Source organism: Calliphora vicina, chromosome 4, assembly GCF_958450345.1.
Source record: "Calliphora vicina chromosome 4, idCalVici1.1, whole genome shotgun sequence".
In the NCBI taxonomy this organism is placed as follows: domain Eukaryota; kingdom Metazoa; phylum Arthropoda; class Insecta; order Diptera; family Calliphoridae; genus Calliphora; species Calliphora vicina.
In genome coordinates, this window is record NC_088783.1 from 48,002,971 (window position 1) to 48,021,988 (window position 19,018).

At 26.9% G+C, this 19,018-nt stretch overlaps 1 protein-coding gene and 1 non-coding gene across 3 annotated transcripts in view; one reads left to right on the forward strand and one right to left on the reverse strand.

Moving 5' to 3' along the window:
* Positions 1–19,018, forward strand: part of rut (rutabaga) — a 190,123-nt gene that overhangs the window by 93,337 nt on the left and 77,768 nt on the right. The gene's annotated exons all lie outside the window — the stretch shown is intronic.
* TRNAI-AAU (transfer RNA isoleucine (anticodon AAU)) lies at positions 10,155–10,228 on the reverse strand. The gene has a single exon. It is a non-coding gene; the product is annotated as a tRNA-Ile (tRNA).

Below are 19,018 nucleotides of genomic sequence, written 5' to 3' on the forward strand. Positions count from 1 at the left end.
TCTCTGTATAGTTATATCAATATGTCAGCCATTACCAAACTATTTCTAAGTAATGCTGATGGTATGAAATAGTCATTGAAAAATAAGTTTTTCAGTAATTGCAAAACATTAGCATGTTTTTGCTGGGAATATTTAAAATTTAGCTTAAAGTGTTGAATTATGCAAATTTTTTCTTGGAAAGAACTAAATATACTAAATATGCCCACCACTAAATGATTTTGTTTTAATTGTATTTTAATTTGTTTAAGCAGTCATTAATTATAAATCGATTTAAACATTTTAAATGCAGATTTTTCTAAAGTGGGCGTTACAAACATTTAAAACAACTATTTATGTTTGATTTTAAACGGTTTTGTGTTTTTGTTTTTTTTAAATTTTAAATGAATTTTAACACTGACTCATCAAACAAAAAGTTGTTACTAATAAATAATCGTAAACTTTTATTTATTGTAATTCAATTAAATATTTTATATATTTTTTGAATTTTTTGTTATTTTGAAACTATAAACATGCACTGCAAATAAATGTTTAATTTTAAGTGTTTTTTTTTGGTTTTTTATTGTTAAATTAAAAGGTGTTCTTTTGGTCACGTACCAAAATAAGTGACTTTTTCTAAACGCTAAACGGCAACAGACATATTTTTAGACTCTTTTTTCCAAACTACGTTTCTGTTTTTTTTTTATTATTTAACGCCAACTCTTAAATTAATTTGTTTAATTTTTTGTTTGAATTGTAGTTACTGTTTTTATTTGTTTTATTAAATTCGTTAGTTGTTTTAACATTTTGAATGTCAAATACTCACAACAATGTTGTTTGTTTAATAACGACAACCAGCAGCAGCAGCAATAACAAAAACAAAAAAATCAGCCACGCCAACAACAATGATGACAACAGCAGCAGCAACAACACAAGACAAGAAATATTTATTTATTTTTTTGTACGTAAAATGTACTAACATACAACGAAAACTAATTGACATTGACTTTGTCCTTAAATATAAAAATATACAGTAACAAATTCACAATATAAAAGAGTCAGTTATGTAGAAATGTTTATAAAATGTTCATAAATATTATGTGATTTAAATAGTTAATTAAACTAATTTACTTATTTATTAAAAGTTGTAAGCATTTGCTTTATACCCTCCATTAAAATAAGATGGGGGTATATTGATTTTGTCATTCCATTTGTAACACATCAAAATATTTGTGGCAGTCCCACAGTATATATATTCCGGGTCCTCATAATATTCTAAGACGATCTAGCTACGTCCGTCCGTCCATCTGTCCGTCTGTTGAAAACATGATTAGGCCCACGATAGGGCCACAAATACTCTCAGTTGATAAGCTTTATCTGGTTTTGAAAATGGGCACTGTCAGTCCATAATTTCACATCGACCCCATACAAATGTCCCCCCGGAATACAATCTGAGTAGTCATATATACATTGATTATGCGGAAATCCTGATAAAATTTTGCACAAATTAGTTCCAAGTTCTCTGAAATAATACTGTAAAGTATGGCAAAAATTGGGCAACTTTTGTTCCTAGTCCCCATACAAGGTCCCCCTCAGAAAATGACTAGAACATTCATAATTCTCTTTTAATAATTAATACAGATATGAATTTGGACACAAACGAGTTTTAAATGAACCACAATCTTTTTACCAACTTTTGTGAGGGTCGGTCCATAATTGACCCTAGCCCCCATATAACCTCTTTATCAGAAAAAATATTTTATTGTCACATTTTGATGGTGGGTATAGAAGATTCAGCACAGCTTACTCTTACTTGTTATACCCTTCACCTTCGTGAGAAGGGTATATGTATATAAGTTTGTCATTCCGTTTGTAATTTCTACATTATATATATAAAGTATATATATTATGGATCCTTATAGATAGCGAAGTCGATTAAGCCATGTCCGTCTGTCTGTCTGTCCGTCTGTTAGTTGAAATCAATTTTCTGAAGACCCCAGATATCTTCGCGATCCAAATCTTCAATAATTCTGTCGGACATGATTTCGAGAAGTTTGCTATTTAAAATCAGCAAAATCCGTCCATAAATAACAGAGATATGAGCAAAAAACCGGGACAACCTCAATTTTTGACCTATTTTTGATCTATATATGGATTACTAAGTCATTAATATAGACAATATGGATATCTAATGATAGATATTTCAAAGTCCATTGCAACGATGTAGATAAGGCTATAGTAAGTTGGACCTACAATGGGTCAAAATCGGGAAAAATATTTTTTGACCCGAATTTTTTTTTCATCAAAAATTTGGAAAAAACTTTTTTTAAAAAAAATTAAAAAACAATTTGGAAAAAAAAAAATTTTGAAGAACAATTAAAAAAAAATTTTTGTTTACCTAAAAATATTTAAAAAAATTTATTTTAAAGTATAATTTTGTGAAGGGTATATAAGATTCGGCACAGCCGAATATAGCTCTCTTACTTGTTTTATACTACAATTTATTTAATAGATTTGAAGTTTACGTAAAATTTCCATAAAATAAATGCTGTAAAGAGTGAACTGAAAAGAAAAGGTTATTATTAGTTTGTTTATCAATTTGAGACATATTGAACTATTTTTAATAGACCCTCTGGAATAGTCAGCTAACTTTTTTGCGAAACTATAAATAACAAAATAGTTGTAACTTTTGTATTTATAGGTCCCTGAATATTTGGATAAAAATTGCACACAAATCTCCAGTGAACATTTATATTTATGTATCCTTCATATATTCCGGTCTCAATGAAACATTTCTACCACATATAGTTATACAAATTACTCAAACATTCTTACATTTACCCATATTCATATTTAACTTTATTCACTCATCCATTAATTCATGAGTGCATGATGCATGACTCATACATTTAATCCTTTAAAGTAAACAACCATCAACTGATTTACATAATACCAAAGAGCCATACTGGCAAATAAATATCCTCACAAGGAATTGTGTTGAAAACTTTTAAATGAGTGCAAATTTGGTGCAAAATATAAAAAAAAACAATACAAATTGTTAAAATCAAAAAAAGAAAATAAAAAATTCTACACCCACAAAATTCACCCACTTACATGCATGGAAAAACACTCGACTTTAGTGTACATGATGGAAATTGCAAGTACTCGTATGTATTGTACTTTAGGGAGTCCAGGGAAAATAGGAATTTTGACAACTTTATATTTAAATCGTGATTCTGTGTATTAAACTCAGTCCATACAATTGTATTTGTTTAAAAAATCATGCTTCTCAAGTTAGAGTTTGTCATTCAGTTTCTAATATATCGAAATATTGATTGTAGAACCAAAAATTATAACATATATTCTGGGTCCTTATAAAATTATATGACCGTCCGTCTGTTGGTGCGACAGGGCTTCGAGGGAAGGACGTATGGTGATGCAATTTTAATCGAATACTCCTTGTTTGGCATATAAAATGGGCAAAATCGGTCAATTAAAACCAGAGTTTTGGAATAAAGTGTGAAATAACCTCCAAAAAGTTGATTATTTCATAATATCATGAAATTTTGCATACATTTAGGGTATTCACACGGTAGTCATAAAGTTGTATGTCATAAAATAATAACACGAAAAATATGACTGCTGTGAGCAACCCCCATAAGTTAGTGTTCTATTTCAAATTTGAGTAAAAATAAAAAAATTTTCTTCAACATTTTTTTTATTAATTTTCATTTAAAAATTTTTCCAATTGTTTTTTTTAATTTTTCCATGCAAAATTTTTTATTAATTTTTAAATTTAAATTTATTAGTGAAAAAAATTTTATGATAATTTTTTTTTTCCTGAAAAAAATTTGAAAAAGGACATCTTCCGAAAAACACATTAACCTACATAAATATCTTACAAATATTGATTTCGAACCAACAATTTTACACAAATAAGTTATATATATGCAAAAATCAAAATGTCCGATTTCGGTTATAAAAAGGTTGCCTAGGATTCATGCAAGATTTCAATTTGTCAATTTGTGACTTTAAAAATAAAAATCCATCTAAAACAGTTATTTTTCAACGTAAAAATAAAAGTTCGCATGAATCTCTTAAAAAAAGAGTTTTAAATACCCGTCATAAAAAAACTTTTATTTTTTCCATCATAAAAAACTAATTTGAGGAGTTTTATTTTTTCCGTCATAAAAAAAACTCATTTGAGGTCTTTTATTTTTTCCGTCATAAAATAAAAGTTACTTGAAGAGTTTTATTTTTCCCGTCAGAAAATAAAAGTCATTTTATGTAAATTGACACCTAACTCTTGCCGCTGGTCAGAACATTACAATTTAATGCAAGGGGCATTAAAATAAAATCAAGTGGGATTTTAATATGTTATTTTTTTGATTCCTATTATAAAATTGTTCTTGTTTTTTTTTTCTTAAACAAATAAATTATTACAAACATTATATCAGATAGACTCAATAAACAAAGATACTGAAAAATGTAGAAAATAAACGAAAAGAGTTTTAATTTTAGACGGAAAAAATAAAAATTCCCAAATGAGTTTTTTATGACGGTTATTTAAAACTCCTTTTTTAAGTGTTTCATGCGAACTTTTATTTTTACGTTGAAAAATAACTGGTAATTGTGGAGTTGCGATAATTTTTTTAATATCACCATAGATTCTGAAAGAGCACGTTTCCGTTGACTCTAACATAGAGATTTTTTGATTTCAAATTTTGTGGATAACCGTTATTAACGGTCCCTGATTTAAAAAAAATAATTTTAAAACGTTTTTTGTGTCTCCAGTAAAATTTGTGAAAACGGTCTTATCATAACGATATGTTGTAAAATTAAAGGGATATCGAGGGCCTATATTCAAAATCCTCTATCTTTGATTTTCACGAAAATTACTCTTTTATGGTAAAAAGTTCAGAAAAACTGCCCTCATATATGGTGTGAATTTTATAACAAACTAGATCACCGCCCCGGCTTCGCCCGGTAGCTATTTACTAATGTTAGTTCTTCAAGTTTCTATAAAAAAAAATTTTCTTATTATGAAAAGTGAAAAGTAGAATATATTAAAAATTAAAATTTACGAATTTTTGAATTTTTTTCTTTACAAACCATCTCCTGAAAATTTCGAATCGAATAAAAAAATCAGCCAAATCGCTCCAGCCGTTCTCACGTGATAGCATTACATACATGGACCATTTCATTTTTATATATATAGAAGATATGTTCTTTTTACTGTTTTATTTGCATTTTTGTAATTTCTCTGTCTTACACAAATAATTTTTCTGAATGCAAAACCCTCTTTACAAAAAAAATGATTTTCAAATATTTTTTTGAAATAATTTCTTCAATCAAATTTCCAAAAAATTTACAAAAGCAAAATAAAAACATTTTTTCTATAATTTTTTGTTTAATATTGTATTATTAGACGCTATCTTAAATAAATTAAGTTATATTAAATAAATCACATTAAAAACTAACAGATGGCATAAATTAAATCAAAATAATTGATTTTTATTAAAGTGCAAAATATTGTAGAATAGCGAATTTTAATAACTCAAGAATACGCGAAAAAAACAGTTTTTTGGCTCTCCTGAAAAGTTTTGTTTTTCAAGATAGAGGGTTTTGAATATAGGCCCTCGATATATTACTTGAAGTATAATACATTTTAAATTTTGAATTTCTGCTATAAAATTACCATTGGGGGACATCCCTATTTTCTACATTTTCTTTGCTGTAGTTAGACACATATGAACATGACATTGAAATTCATATTATTATTATTATTATTTTGTATTACGCTAAAAAACAACAATAATAAAAGTAAAACAATGTATTTTAACAAAAAGACTTTATATATTGTAGTTGTTATGAAATTTTAGCCCTTATTTTGAACAAAATTATATATTTGTATTTAAAGACATGCAGAAGACTTGAAAACAAAAATGATTGCATGACCGAAAACTGCAAACGAGGAAAAAATAAATGCAGGGCATAAAGAAAAAGGCCAACAAAAAAGGGTGAAAAAACATGAAATGTATTTTAATAAATGGAATAATAGAAATATGTATGGGAAATTCAAGAACAATATTTATTAAGTAGCAACATTGTTTTGAGTTATATTGCGTCGTACTTAAACAATGGAAAAAAAGAAGTTTTATGGAGTGCCAAGAAGTATTTAGGGTTCAATTTAAATTATACGAAATTTTAATTTACAATACCATAAAGATAAAGTTTAAAATTTTAAAAATAGCACTAATACTTCCTTTTCTGTACTGTTATAAAGTTAAAAACGTTTCAACCTATTTTGTATAGAGCCTTTAATCTCTTCTTCCCAGTTGAACAAACCACTCTCACTTCTTGCTGGTAAATAAGTCAATTATTTTGTATATTCAATTTGAATATTATTTAGCAAATATTCATATTAATATTTGTATAATTTTGTCTTTAAATGTCAAATAACCATAATAATTCTTTCAACACAATAATTCATTATTGCTGGCCTAATGGCCAGCCAAAATCTCATGATATTTACATATTATTGACTAACAAACATACAAACACATAAATAATTCATTATTATTCATTATTATTACCCATGAAAATGCTTGGTTGTATCTGACACTTTAATGTTATTTAACGGAAATCATCTTTAAATTCAAAAAATAATGACACATGTCAAACATACGAAATATTAAGAATGTGTAGAAGTACGTAAAGTGTTTTTTTGTACACTTTAATGCGAGTAAACACTTATCTTTGTGTGTACAAAAACGAGGGCTATATCAAAAGTCTTTTGTTACGTTTTAAATAAAAAAAAATTTAATACTATAAATGAGATAAATATGAGATAATTTTCTTTATTATAGGGTAATTTCAATGGTCAAGAACGCGACATTTGTACGAGTTTCTTATTTGCATTTTCCGATATCATTTTAGTAGCGATATGTTTAGTGCAAAATGTATGTTTTAGGGTTTTGTTGTTTCAAATATATTATCAATTGACAGAGGATGAAGAATGTTACATAAAATGGTACACGTTTTCGACTGCATCTAAAAAATGCAAAAATCTGTAAATTGGAAAATCATTTTAAACTACAATATAATAATGTGTTGTTTTTTTGTTTAAAGGTATCATGTTGAAATATTTACATTCATGTTTTTCTACAAACTTTAGTATGATTTAGCACGCAAGAAATTTTCATATTTTCCTGCCACGTTTTTAATAAGGATTCGTTCGGTTATATGTATGCATACAATTACGAGGGATATATGAAATGTATTTAATATTGTGTAATGTAAAATTATAAATGCGGCATACACTACATAATTTTCGTTAACATATGGACATTTCCATGGTCAAGAACGCGACATTCGCATGCTTTGAAGTGAAACAAATAAAGAAATCTTAATAAATTTTTCTTTAGAATGGTTTACTGCAACAGTTATTTATGTTGTTTTGCTGTTTTCAATATATTAGTTATAAATATGGGATCAAGAATGCTACAAATAATAGACCCTGTTTTTGAATACATATAGAAATATGCTAAAAGTTGAAAATTGGAACATATGTTTTAAAGCAATTTTTTTTTAAATGAGAGCTTCTAATGTTTTTACAACTTTTATAATGATTAAGCACGCGACATATGTTCGTATCACGTGTGAAATAAGAATTAATTCAATTAATATCAACACAAAATTGCATTAACTACCAAAAGTTTCTTATTTATTGGTTCATCATAATATGTTTCCCATACGTGCAAGTAATTTCCAATCATAATTAAACTAACTTTTTAATTAAGTCCTCTGGTAATTCCTTTTCTGTTTTCATGTTTTTCTTTAGCCTAATTTTCTTTCTATCGCTTAACTCTTTCTGTCTTTTTACGATATGTTCCCATTTTTCCTTTCATCAGCTTTGTATTTGTTTTTGCTAATATCGATAGCTCTTCATGGCGTTTAATTTACAATCGGATCTGAAAGTATAATAAATCAATGTTTTTGTCTCGAGAACACCAATGTTTTGCTCTAAGGGCCATTGTCTTCAAGTATCCCGTTCTAGTATTTATCCACCAGATCTCTGTTCCTACCACCCTAATTTACTTCAGGTCAATGGCAAAACATTGGTCTTCTAAAAACAAAAACATTGATATAAAATACCTTTAGGTTCGACAGTAAATTTCAAAAATATAACGAAAAATTTAAAAGGACAAAACAAATTTTCGAAACTGCCTTGCAAAAACACTTTGTAATAAAGTGTGTGATCAAATTATTGAATATGTACTTCAACGTTTATTAGTTAATGCCACTAAATTTTGATTATATTTAAAATGTTTACCCACATGATTAAAACGATCGCTGAGTACTGACAATAAATGATATTTTACAAGAACGCGACATTAGAACACGATCAAGTTGAAAATTTACAGTTAATCGAGCTTTGTTTGGCCACTTGTTTAGAACAATCGCTAAGTATGAAAAACAATACGATGATTTATGTGCAAGAACGCGACATTAGAACATGAACAAAATCATATGAAAAATTTATCATTTATCGAGATTTTTTGGCCACTTGATTAAATTCTTCGGGAAAAGTTACCATTAATGTTTGACGCCGATAGTAATGATAATTTAGGTACAAGAACGCGACATTAGAACATAAGCAAAATCAAATGTAAATTATGCCAGTGCGATAATCTTCAGTGTCTCAGTGAAAAATAATTTAGCTGTAAAGAAGAGTTCAGTGCACAGTGGGGCAGAATCAAAATTTTTTGGAAATAAATCTGGCATTTCTAAACGGCACATCCGATCGGAACAAAATTTGACATGGGCGTAGCCAAGGAGTATTCGAGTTTATGTTACTAAAATGGGCCCTACAAATTATCCAGGGGCGGCGCTATGGGGGCTCCAATAGGGTACTTTCGACTTGTAAAATTTTTAAACACGTGCATTTTTTTGTTTCCCCTCCGATTTCAAAGATTTTTATATTTTTGGAAAGCGCTTGGCTAGGTCTTGAAAACACAATGTGCTATTTACATCTTATAATTTCCGAGTTGCAGGTATTTCAAAATTTAAATTTTGCCATACCTTGGTCCGCTTTTTTAAAAATATAGGTCGGACTTTTGAACCGAATGGACTCGATTTCTTTTTGGTGGTTAAACAACTAAATTACAAATAACATACAAAAGATTTCAGAGCAATATCAATTATGAATTCAAAAATAAACGATTTTCAATTTAAATATTCCGAAAATAGTTGATTTTTCTGTTTTTTTTAGCGAAAAGGTGACTTAACTCTTTTTTTATTAAAAATTAACTTTCTTGAAGAACATATAACAATTTTATATTTTTCTGTAAGGTATCTTTATGAAGAACATTTTGATATAAAAAACATGTCCTATTTTCCGAGTATGTTGATTCTGCCCCATTGTGCAATGGTTAGATTTGTGCAATGATTTGAGAAGTCGTTTTAACCCAAAGTATATATACGCCCTTCGGAATGTGACCTATTTTTATCAAAATTTCAAATTTGGGCCACATGTTCTAAAATCCCAAAGCAGGGCTCAAAAAACGGGGAGCGGTTTTAGAAACACTGATGTGTTCCTTATTTATCCCCAAAGTATTTTCCCAGCCCAGAAAGAAATGTGGGCCCCATGGGCAAAATTGTAAAAAATAAATGTTGATTCTGCCCCATTGTGCAATGATTTGAGAATTCGTTTTAACCCAAAGTATAAAGTTATAAGATGATTTTACTATTATCTTGAAATAATTGTTCAACCGGACCTCGTATTTGAAGCAATATATGATTGACACAAGTCGTTTGTGTGTATCTGCTTATGTATATAGTATGTAGGTATGTACATTTATATTATTATATACCGTAATCAATGTCATTTATTGATTTTTATGACTATTTTTGTTGCTGTTGTGTTTTGTTCATTTAAATATTTTGTTTATTTATTTTTTTGTTGCTCTTTTACTTCCACTTTATAAATGTCACATTTCCGTACCAGCTTAAAGTTTTTCAGTTTTCTTTGTCAAATAACACTGCATATTGAACACATATTGAATGAACCTTTAGTTAAATTTAATTAAATTACAATAAAAATAAATAACAAAAAATTCTGTAATCACAAAAATAATTTAAAAATAAATAAAAAAAAAACTGAAAAAAAAGTTTATTGGCCCATGAGGGGATCGAACCCGCGACCTTCGCGTTATTAGCACGACGCTCTAACCAACTGAGCTAATGGGCCACGATGTCATACATGAAATTATTTCTAGTGTTCTGTTGATGGTAATGTGTATTTTTAGAATAGCTTTTCTATTCTAAAGATAAGAATAATAAAATTGTATTAATTTAATTTATAAATAAATCATAATACAAACAAAACATAATAATTTAAATGGTTTTTGTAAATGATTAAAACTATTTAATAATAAAATTTTATAAGTTACGCATTCTAATCGCAAAAGCATTGTAGAGACTCTGTGTCTAAGCAGAGCACAGTGTTTAGATTTATGTTAAAAATTGGCTAAAATTGTATATATTATTTTAAACAACTATTGAGGGTCTACCATAAGTTAGTTATTTACCTAAATCTAAATCTATTCGTCACAGTACTTTAACAATTCAAAACCTGCCGCTGCGGTATATTTCAAAAATGCATACCATTAAATTTAGATTTTCTACTTATTTATATTAGTTTTTAAGTTATATTAGATATTTATTTACAGCGTTGACGTATGTATTTCATTTCCTATACTCGTATCTATTCAAATGACTTGACAAATTCCTCTACCCTCTTCTTACACGCATTGCAATTAGCACTCATCTATCTGTCTGTATTTGCAATTATATGGACATTAATATTAAATTAAATGGAATGAAATGAAATGTTATAAAAATAGTTTTATTTTTTTTTTTTGGTTTCGTTTTATTGTTTCCTATAATGATGATGTTGATGTTTTCCATATTATAACAGCTCAATTACCCGCAAAATTGCATACAACAACAAAAAATACAAAATAAAAAATAAAATGTGGATACAAATTGTAATGCATACTACTGACAGAGATAATGAGACAAATTGTGATTAAGGTTTTTTTTTTTTATTTAAAGGCATTTAAGTGGACTATTAAGATATTTTAAAGTGTTTCTCAGAGAAATTAAATTTGTTGTGACAAACGAATTTGTTCTCAAGCGAATGGTTTGATTCTAACAACCGAAAATTAGAGGGCTAATTACCGCAGTCGAACACGATCGAATACTTATTCGAACATGCGAGTTTTATTTATTTTTGGGATTATTTTATTCGATATAGAATAAACTGTATAGAAAATTATAGAACGATCGAGTTTTTACTCGAACTCTAATAAGCATCCTAAATTTATTTCGATTACGAGTGCGAGAATTTTCCTCCATTTTGTAAAGCTGAATTACGATTTAAACATTTGTCTTCTCATTTAATATTTTGTATTCACAACTTGAAAATTCGGTCATGAAGCCTGACACCATGGACAACTGTCCATGGAATGTTGATCATGGTGATCTTACACTACGAGTATCTTTACCGCATCGACGTTTACTGGTAAATCAAAAGAGTTTAGACTGCCTTTGCGGAAATAATTTTGAAGGGAATTTCGATCTAGACAGAATTTAGAAAACCAATGAAAAAAGTGATTTTTTAGCAGTTGATTATTTATACAAATCATTACAATTTACAAATTTTATTCATCAACAAAATTTCTCTTAAAAATAATAATTTATTTTGTGTTAACCTTTTTGACATTTTTTTATTTTTTGTAATATTTTTAAATTAATAATTTTTTTTTTGTTTGTAATTATTCTATTTATTCTATTTCCCTTGAAGGGAAATTTTATTTTAAACAATATTTTTGATAATTATTCTATTTTTCAAACATATTTCGATCATACATCATTATTTTATTCTTTTTTTAAATTTCCCCTCGTAGAAAAAATTTCCCTTGAAGGGAAATTTTATTTTAAACAATATTTTTTATAATTATTCTATTTTTTAAACATATTTCGATCATACATCATTATTTTATTTTTTTTTATAAATTTTCCTTTTAGAAAAAATTTCCCTTAAAGGGAAATTTTATTTGAAACAATATTTTTGATAATTATTTTATTTTTCAAACATATTTCGATCATAAATCATTATTTTATAATTTTTTTTAAAATTTCCCCTGCTAGAAAAAATTTCCCTTGAAGGGAAATTTTATTTTAAACAATATTTTTTATAAACATTTTATTTTTTATGCATATTTTGACCATACACCATTATTTTATAATTTTTTTAAAATTTCCCCTGGTAGAAAAAATTTCCCTTGAAGGGAAATTTTATTTTAAATAATATTGTTGATAATTATTCTATTTTTCATACATATTTCGATCAAACATCATTATTTTATATTTTTTTATAAATTTTCCCTGGTAGAAAAAATTTCCCTTAAAGGAAAATTTTATTTTAAACAATATTTTTGATAATTATTCTATTTTTCAAACATATTTCGATCATACATCATTATTTTATCAATTTTTTTAAAATTTCCCTTGAAGGAAAAAATACCTTTGAAGGGATATTTTCTTATTTTAAACGTATTTTCATAACTATGTTAAAAAAAATTTCCTTCCAGAAAAATTTTATTTTGAACAATATTTTTTCATTTTTAAAACATATTTCATATATTTTGAGAAATTTTAAAAATTTTCCTTGTTAGAAAAAATGTCCCTTTTTAAGGAAATTTTATTTTTATCAATATTTTTGATATTTATTAAAATTTGCAAAATTATTAGGATAAAAACAATTTCCTCTGCTACAAAAAATTTGGAAATTTTTCTTTTGTGGAGCAAAACAAAATTATCTTGAATTATTTTAAATAATTATCATTATTTTAAAATTTTTAAAAATTTCTTATATTATAAAAAATTTCCCTTTAAAGGAAATTTTACTTTTAACAATATTTTTGATACATATAGCATTTTTCAAAAATATTTCAATCATACGTCATTATTTTGTAAATTTTTAAAAGATTTCCTCTGCTATAAAAAATGTACTTTTAAGGGAATATTTTTGATACATATTTTATTTTTAAATCACATATCGAGCATACATCATTATATTAAAAATTTCCCCTACAACAAAAAAGGGAAATTTAATTTTTAGCAATATTTTTTGTAGCAGTAGAGAGACATTGAAGATACAGATTTTAATATGAATTTAAGTAGTCACATACGTAGTCAATAAAAAATTTGTATTTAAGCTGTTAAAACTTTGCTCAAAATAGTACTTTATTATTAACTTAAATTTATAAATTTCTCTTTTTAAATTTTACAATGAAAAACATTTTCTATCTCTTACCTTTACTACAAATTATTATGTCATTTATTAATATTACCGGCGACACAATGACTGTGTAATAAAATAAAGAATAGTAAAAACATTTCGCTATTGTAACACCCACACAGACAGTTTCCAAAAAAACACAAATAAAAAGGAAATTTTGTAAAAATATTTTAACAATGCGTAGGACACTGTTCAAATGACACAACAATAGAAACTTATAAAAACAACTTAAATTCATTATTTAAGCCAAATTAATCCAGTTTTTATAAATCATGAAAATATCTCAAAAAAAAGGCTAAATAAAATGGTACAAATGTATAATATTTAATTTCTCTTATTGTTGTTTTTTCCAAAAGATTATACAAAAAAAAGTTTTGTAAATAATTTGCAAATCCCATTTAATGCCACCAGAAAACAATTGTTTGTATGTAATATGTATTTATTTACGAGTTTTTGTATATTTTTCTATAAAAAGAAAAGATTTACTCAAATAGATCAAAATACAATTTAATGTTTACAAATTTCTTATCTAAACAAAATTATCATCACAGTTGCAAAAACTCATAATTTTTTTGTTTGTGTTCGATTTGCGAATGTATAAATATTATGGTTTTTTGTATTTGATTCATTTGGGTGTTATTTAAGGGTGTGTGTTTTATTTCAATTTGTTTTTTTTTAAGATTTTTTCTGTGGTACTCTTTTGTTGTTATAAATGGCCAAAGTAATCAATCAATATTTATGTCTTCAATTTGATTCAGTAATAAACATTTCATTTTAAATATAGAAATTAAACGAATTTTAATAACTCTACAGTTTCTTGAACTAATTTATTATTTTCAATAATCCTCAATAATTTTTCAATTGATCATACATAATTTTTTCGGAAGTTTTTCAAAATTTCCCCTGTTAAAAATGAGTCTCTTTAAGGGAAATTTTAGTTTTAACAATATTTATACAACTTACATAAGTTTTGAATGACTTTTCGGTCATACATTATTATTTTGGTAATTTTTCAAAAATTTCCCCTGTTCCAAAAAATGTCCCTTTAAGGGAAATTTTATTTTCTGCATTATTTTTGATAGTTATTTCGATCATACATCATTATTTTGTAACTTTTTTTCAAAATTTCCTTTATTAAAAATAATTTCCCTTAAAGGGATATTTTAATTTTACCAATATTTTTTGATATTTATTTCATTTTCTATACAGATTTCGACTATACATCATTATTTTCGGATTTTTAAAAATTATACTTGATGGGAAATTGTTGTTGATATGTATTCTATTTTTGAAACACTATTTTGTTAATTTTTTCAAAATTTCCCCTGTTAAACAAATTTCTATTAAAGGGAATTTTTACTTTTAACAATTTTTATCCAATTACTTAATTTTTAAACACACATTTCGTTCATACATTAATATTTAGGTAATTTTTTAAAAATGTCCCCTGTTCTAAAAAATTTCCCATCAAGGGAAATTTTATTTTCTGCATTATTTTTGATAGTTATTTCAGTTTTCAAACACATTTCGATCATACATCATTATTTTGTAAGTTTCTTCAAATTTTCCCCTATTAAAAATAATTCCCCTTAAAGGGATATTTTATTTTTTCCATTATTTTTGATAATTATACCATTTTCGAAATAGATTTCGATCATACATTATAATTTTGGGATTTTTAAAAATTTAGCTTAATGGAAAATTTTAACTATTTTGGTAATTTTTTAAAAATTTCCCCTGTTAGGAAAAATTTCCCTTGATGGGAAATTTGACTTTTATAATATTTATACATTTTACTTAATTTTGAAACACACATTTCGCTCATACATTATTATTTTGGAATTTTTTTAAAAATTTCCCCTGTTCCAAAAAATTTCCCTTTAAGGGAAATTTTAGTTTTTACAGTATATCTGATAGTTATTTAATTTTCAAACACATTTCCATCATACTTCATTATTTTCGCAATTTTGTTTAGAAATTTCCCCTATTGAAAATAATTTCCCTTTAAGCGATATTTTATTTGTATCAATATTTTTGATAATTATTGCATTTCCAAACAGATTTCGATCATGTATCATTATTTTGGGATTTTTAAACATTTTCCTTGATTGAAAATTTTATTTTTAGCTATTGTTTTGTTATTCTATTTTTGAAACACTATTTTGGTAATTTTTAAAAAATTTCACCTGTTAGGAAAAATTTCTTTTAATGGGAAATTTTACTTTAAACAATATTTTTACAACTTGCTTAATTTTTGAAACACTTTTCGATCATAGATCATGATTTAGGTAATTTTTTAAAAATTTCCCCTGTTCCAGAAAATTTCCCTTTAAGGGAAATTTTATTTTCTGCAGTATTTCTGATAGTTATTTAATTTTCAAACACATTTCCATCATACTTCATTATTTTCGCAATTTTTTTAGAAATTTCCCCTATTGAAAATAATTTCCCTTAAAGGGATATTTTATTTGTACCAATATTTTTGATAATTATTCCATTTCCAAAAAGATTTCGATCATGTATCATTATTTTGGGATTTTTTAAAATTTTCCTAATTGGGAAATTTTATTTGAAGCTACTGTTTTCGTTATTCTACTTTTGAAACACTATTTTGATCATTTTTAAAAAATTTCCCCTGTTAAAAAAAATTTCCGTTAATAGTAAATTTTGAAAAAGAGTATCCGATATTGGCTTGATTCGTTCTTGGCTTTAAAAGATGAGCAGTTTTTTTTGGCTGGGAATCCAAATGTTCCCAGAAAGATGGGAAGAAGTCATAGTTAACAATGGAAAATACTTTGAAAAACTCCCTCATTTTTAGGTCATACACCCAATTTTTCAAAAGGGTATTTTAAATTCGACTTTAATTTTTATTAAACTCTTAACAGTGTATAGACACATTTAACCGCATACGAATTATTATATGTAGACGTTCGTATATAAATATTTACATGTGTTTGTACTCATATTGAATGTCTAAACCTCTGGCAAAGATGTTACGGGGGTGTTGCAAAACAACAATAATAATGATAAAATTAATACCCTCTGTCTAATAGTAATTGTATGGTAATTGCTTTTCAACCATATAAGGCTCAACTGACGACAATTTGTCTCTAGACTATTAAATTTTAAGGAGGAGTGAGTTAATCTTGAAAATTAAAGATGACCTAATTAAATAAAATAGAGCGTATATAGGAAACAAATCATAAAATAATTAATTTAATAAATGTTTAGGGGATTTTGTCTATTTTGGCAGATATCTGTTATCTGTTCAAAACTAATCCCCTTTTGTCTTAAACATTTTTCATAACAGAATTGAGCCACATTTGTTTAATGTACATTGTACAAGTATTATCTATTGTTTAATTTATTTATAATTGTTTTTGTTTCTTTTATATGGCGATCACGTTTTTGGGTTGTTGCTATTCTTATTATTCTTATATCATGAGATGCTATTTAAAATGTTGGCATTGAACAAGTTAATGCATTACTTAGAAGTGGTTTAGTAACGACAGGCTTATAATCTCGTATACATATATGAAATTATTCATTAGACATCTGTATGAGTATAAAAAAGTAGTATAGTTACTAAAAAATGCAAATAATCAATAGAATTCTTATTTAGTTAAGAATATTTTACACTCAAGTAGCTACGCATCTGATCTGAACCAGACTTGGACAAATTGATACGATCGTACTTTTTTTGATACTATTTATTTCATGTTCAAAAGTTCTGCCTTGACTAATTTGATACTATCAAACAATTATCAGTTTTTTTAATGCAAAAACACAAATTTACACATTTCTATACTTAAAATAAAATGAGATGCTCTTCAATAAAAGCATGTTCATTCATGTCTTGTTAATCTTATTTTCTTTCGTTTTCTTTTTATTTTAATTGTTTGCAAATGAGGATTTCTACGGTCCTGAACGCGACAATTCTACGCCTTTGAAGTGAAAAAATAAAGAAATCTTAACCATTTCTGTTTTTTTTTGTTCCCAGTTTGGTGTTGTTTGTTCTTTCCAATATATGTATTACAAATTATCATGGAATCCAGAACGGTGCGAATAATATGCAATCTAGAAAAATGCAAAAATCTGCGAATTGGAATATAATGGTTTAAATTGATTTTTTGTTAATTAATGTAGAATAATTAATAATGCTTTCTATTGATAGTTGTCACGTTTAAATATTTACATTCATGTTTTTACAACCTTGATTTAGCACGCGACATGTTTTACCGTGGTTTTTTTAATTTATTAAATTCATTTCAAAAAAGCTTCGTATTTATTATTATTATTGGTTTGAAATACTTCTTATATAGTGCTTCAAACCTGAAGTCTTCAAAATTAGCCCACTAGTAACACATTGTCTACCTTCATTACTGCTTTTCCCCATGTTTGCTATAATGCTCAAAAATAAGTTTTTAAAATGCAATATTTTTCCTACTTTTCTTGAAACAGCTTGCTATTTGTTTTTGTCAATTTCTACAGCGCTTCACTGTGTCTTCTCATCAGCTCTCCCAAAATGTTCTTTGTAATTTAGTAGATATCTTAAAATTTTCTCCATTGTTGTTTCATTCCTTCTTTCAAAATACATTTTACCCATCCTAAATGCATGATAAAATAATAAAAATATTGTCTTTGATAAAAAGTACACTTAGGATAGCGAATGCGACAAAATATGAAAATTAAAATAAAATGTTTAGTGTGGTTATTCTATGCAGTAACATTTTTATTTAAAACCCTTGAATTGTGATTTGAATTAAAATTCTTCAATCATTTGATTAGAATAATCACGGTGTACTGATAGAAAACACTGATGATAGGTACAAGAACGTGACATTAGAACATCAAATGAAAAATTTATAGCTAATCGAGCTTTGTTAGGCATCTTTTAATTTTTTTCGTGTTAATTGGTTTTGGAAAGAAAAATGTTTAGCTTTTATTTTGAGACATTTGTACAATATAAATTTACTCAAGTATTGGCTATTGTTAACTATCACCTTTTCCAATGCTTCTGGCAACACGTGAATTCCGAGACAAAAGAACTGCTCATCTTTTGAGGACAAGATCGAATCAAGTCAATTTCGGATGCTCTGTTACAAAGTCGGGCGTATCCCAGAGAGAACGTTCTGCATTGATTGAAGCAAATAGTATTCGGACGGGGCACTGTCTGGACTATAAAGCGTTTGAAGAAAAATTTCCCAACCACTTCATTCTAAATAGTTTTTAACAGGTATTGTATAATGTGGCCGAGTGTTGTCAGGATGGTATATTACGGATTCATGACTGGCCGCATTTTTCGGCAAATGTTCGCTTCATGCGATGTAATGGTCTCGCCAGATTTCAGCAGCTTATTATAGATAGGACCATTTTGGTCCACCAAATACAGAGCATTACCTTAGCGCAATGGATATTTGTCTTTGGTGTTGATTCGGTTTGTTGGTCGGGCTTCACAAACGATATCATACGCTTCGGATTATTTTAATGGATCTATTTTTTATCGCAAGTAATGATTCGGTTCAAATATTATTTTCTTTTATACCGTTCAAGCAGCATTTCGGACATGCAAAACCGTCTTTCAAGGTCTCTCGGCTTCAATTCGTATGGTACCCAATTTCCTTGCTTTTGGGTGAATCCTGCTGCTCGCAAACATTTTGAAATTGCTGCTTG